Here is a 4,290-nt window from a genome sequence, read left to right as displayed (position 1 = left end):
AGAGTGGTAAAGGCAGTTAGTGTGAGAGTGGTGCATGTGAGAGTGGTAAAGGCAGTTAGTGTGAGAGTGGTAAAGGCAGTTAGTGTGAGAGTGGTGCATGTGAGAGTGGTAAAGGCGGTTAGTGTGAGAGTGGTAAAGGCAGTTAGTGTGAGAGTGGTAAAGGCAGTTAATGTGAGAGTGGTAAAGGCAGTTAGTGTGAGAGTGGTAAAGGCCGTTAGTGTGAGAGTGGTAAAGGCAGTTAGTGTGAGAGTGGTAAAGGCAGCTAGTGTGAGAGTGGTAAAGGCAGTTAGTGTGAGAGTGGTAAAGGCATTTCGTGTGAGAGTGGTAAAGGCAGTTAGTGTGAGAGTGGTGCATGTGAGAGTGGTAAAGGCAGTTAGTGTGAGAGTGGTGCATGTGAGAGTGGTGCATGTGAGAGTGGTAAAGGCAGTTAGTGTGAGAGTGGTAAAGGCAGTTAGTGTGAGAGTGGTAAAGGCAGTTAGTGTGAGAGTGGTGCATCTGAGAGTGGTAAAGGCAGATAGTGTGAGAGTGGTGCATGTGAGAGTGGTAAAGGCAGTTAGTGTGAGAGTGGTAAAGGCAGTTAGTGTGAGAGTGGTAAAGGCAGTTAGTGTGAGAGTGGTAAAGGCAGTTAGTGTGAGAGTGGTGCATGTGAGAGTAATAAAGGCAGTTACTGTGAGAGTGGTAAAGGCAGTTAGTGTGAGAGTGGTTAAGACAGTTAGTGTGAGAGTGGTGCATGTGAGAGTGGTAAAGGCATTTAGTGCGGGTCTCAGCCTCTACATGCCTTCAATATCAAAGACAGGGAACCAGCATTTCAAAGGACAAAGTACGAGTTCTCATTTTAAACGTTCGCCGTGTCTTGGTTTTCGAATCCTAGATTCAGAGAAGACGAAGACCACAACAAATCACAACAGATCCTTTCCGATATCAGCCTGATTTGTAGTGTTAGTAGTAGTAGTTATTGTTGTTGTAACAACAACACCACCACCAACAACAACAACAATAATAACAACAACAATAATAATAATAATAATAATAATAATAACAACAACAGTAGTAGTAGTAGTACCAGCAGTAGTAGTAGAAAGCGCAAAGAAAGTGCATACCTCCGCCAATGCCATTATAAAGGATCCGGATCCGGATCCAATGATATAGGATCCGGATCCAGATCCTCCCCAAAATTCAATCAATTGTTTCTTTGTCCATGGCCCTCCTTTCCACAAATTTTCATCGAAATTGATTAAGAATTTTTGTAGATAATGTGCAGGATACAACAGCTAAGGATGCTGCCCAAAATTTAACAGTTTCTGCCTTGACCCATGGCCCTCCCTTCCAAAAAATTTCATCAAAATCTGTTCATCACTTTTTGAGTAATCCTGCTAACAGAGAGACAGACAAACAAACAGACAAACAAAGAAACCAACGCCGGCAAGAACATAACCTCCTTGGCGGAGGTAATAATGGTAATAATACCAATAGTAATAATAATACCAATAATAATAATAATAATAATAATAATGATAAAATAATAATAATAATAATAATAATAATAATAATAATAATAATGATAACACAAAAATGTTTGTCAACCGGGTAACCTGGACCACGTAAAAAAATCGTCAAAGGAGGAGTGTAAAGTCATGGGCAAGATATGCAAAGGAACTCGTAAGATGTGCTGGAACACAGTGAAAGTGTCTTTTCTAAGACTAGAAGCGAGAAATTATTATATGTAATGTATTTCAAAACATCCTTCAGGAATGGGAGAATCTGGGTGGGGCGAGGTAAATAAATGGGCAAAAGAGACAGACATGGTTCGGTTGAGCTGGAACTGCGGTGGAGGCGAGGAGAGACCATGAGAATGTACCGTCATATTAGTGTAGTTGGATACGATGTATCGGCCGAAAATTATTGCTATGGAATGAACGTTCTTGGTTTGCCATATGAAAATGACTGCTGTAGAACTAATGTTTTGATGCAGTGGAGGTTTATTTCAAAATTTTCTCAACAAATGTAAGATTATGTTTGTTTTTTTATGCGTAGCATCATAAAAAAAAAAAGAAAAAAGGAAAAAAAAGAAAAGAAAAGCCCGTATTGTAGAGATGTCTTGCTCGTTTTCAGTATTACTACCACTACTACTACTTCCTCTACCTATTCGCTCTGTCATCATGCTGACATCAAATCTAGCAACGCAGCACCCTCATTCTTACCCCCTCTCGTCCCCCTTTCTCCTCCCTTTCCTTACCACAAGACATAAGATTAATAGTGATGGTTTTCGTACAGAAGAGAATATCTTTTATTTTATGGACTATCTGTGTTACGAAGTTTTATAAAAAAAAAAGCGAGAGACAGTTTTCTTAAAGTGAAGAATCTATTAGTTTTATGGAGTGTCAGTGTTAATAACCTTTCCTGTAAGATAATATGTTGCTTAGGTTTATTCTTCTCATTTCAGGGGGTTTGCTTAACTACTGGAGGCAACTTTTACTAAAGGGATTAATGAAAGTTATATCTGGCCTCCTGTCTTCGAAATGTGGTTTCTGAAATTAATACAATCGTCGGAAGATGGCAAAAGTTAATAATAATAATCCCTGATGTGGAAGAAGTTAAGATTTAACATAATGGTTTTTGGATGGTGGGGTACCTTTTGCATCGTGGACCGTCAGTATTATCATACTCTTCAGTACACCTCTTTCTTTAAACGTCATTCTTGCTCACTCCTGACGAGAATACACAGCATAGGAAAGACTTTTCAAACAGTAGGGGTGATATATAGTCTTCATTAATTCCTTCATTTCTAAAGGTCCTTCTGACTAAAAGCATCATATGGTATCTTCAATAAATAGAAAAAAATACGTCATCAGAGTCAAGCAGTCATATGATGAATATTACAAAACGTCATGGCAGTTAAGGGGATAAACCTGTCTTGCGAAATGTGGATGATGACTTGCTGGTTCTTTGGCCTTGTGTCTATATTATGTTTAGTTGCTGGTGTTTAAGCTGAGATTTACTAACACTCCAAAGCCCTGGGGTGCTGCACGCTGAGTCTGGTAGGGAGGGTACTTAGCATGCCGACCTTCGCTTATCAGATCTTAGTCCAAAAGCTCATTGGTCCCTATCTTAAGTTTCCCTCCAGGTGGCACTGGCCTCTAGAGGGTTGACCCAACTGCCATTGTTTGTGCACACGGGTATTTTCAAGTTTACATAGAAATATTTTGCTCGACTGAGGTAAATACTAACAGTCAAACGTATTAAGAAATTCAGCCCAGTAATCATTTCTATACTATTGGTACACCTAAGAATTTTACGGTATACCAGATGATACTAATTTGCCGAGAGGAATCCTGCCATTCAGTATATTAAAAGTGACACCATTGCTCGTGTTGACAGTAGTGTTATTGCGTGTCAGAATTTCACTTTCCGATTATAACACCTACGCCGAGAGGGAGCAGGTATTATGTGCTGAGAGGTGTGTATACAGTATATTCATCTATTTGTATTTTACTGTACTCATATTGTTCTGTCTGCAGCGTCGCAATTATCCAACTTTTCATTGAAAATATAGATTTTTCTGGGCAGGTTGTTTACTGAAACTCAAACAATATATTCATTGTATATTAGTCTAGCTCACAAGTAATACCAGGTTCTTCATAGCTAATTGAGTAAGTGAGGTTCTTCACAACCATATTTATGTGTGCTGAGTTAGACATACACTGGGAGGCAAGTTATCATTTACTGCAATCCAAAGGATTGCCCATACCTAACGCCACCCTCCCACTCCGCCGGACGATTTTTGTGTTGTGCAAGGGACTCACTCTGCGTTATCAATGTTTATATAGCATCATTTAATTATCTCCTACAACCGCTGGCACACCTTTGCCCACACAGCAATGTAAGCTGTCCCTGCTAGTATATAAGATCCTGTCAACAATGGTTCTTGTGCAGCGCACTTAATTGACTACCATGTATATTGCAATATCCCGAATGAAGCAAGATTATGAACACTGTATTAATTTGCAAATTTAAGTTAATAGCAAATCGTGTTGCTTCGTTGACAAAAAAAAAAATAAATAAATCTTTAGCAAATTTGCCAATCTGAGCATCTGGCCCTCTCTAGGCGCATACTTCTTAGATTCAAGACTGACATGCATACGATTGAAAGTAGCGAGTAACATTTGTAAAACCACAAAAATGAAGCATTTCTGTCGTTCCTCAACTTTTAGTGAAAATGAGTGCACTGCATGCACTTGCCACAAAAAAATTGACTCCGCTGTGTAACAACACTACTTGTAGTGTTGCTAC

This window comes from Coenobita brevimanus, chromosome 56 (genome assembly GCF_032717465.1).
Source record: "Coenobita brevimanus isolate Jiangsu-jjx chromosome 56, ASM3271746v2, whole genome shotgun sequence".
Taxonomy (NCBI): Eukaryota; Metazoa; Arthropoda; class Malacostraca; order Decapoda; family Coenobitidae; genus Coenobita; species Coenobita brevimanus.
The sequence above is the reverse complement of the archived record's forward strand: the minus strand, read 5'-3'. Positions refer to the sequence as shown.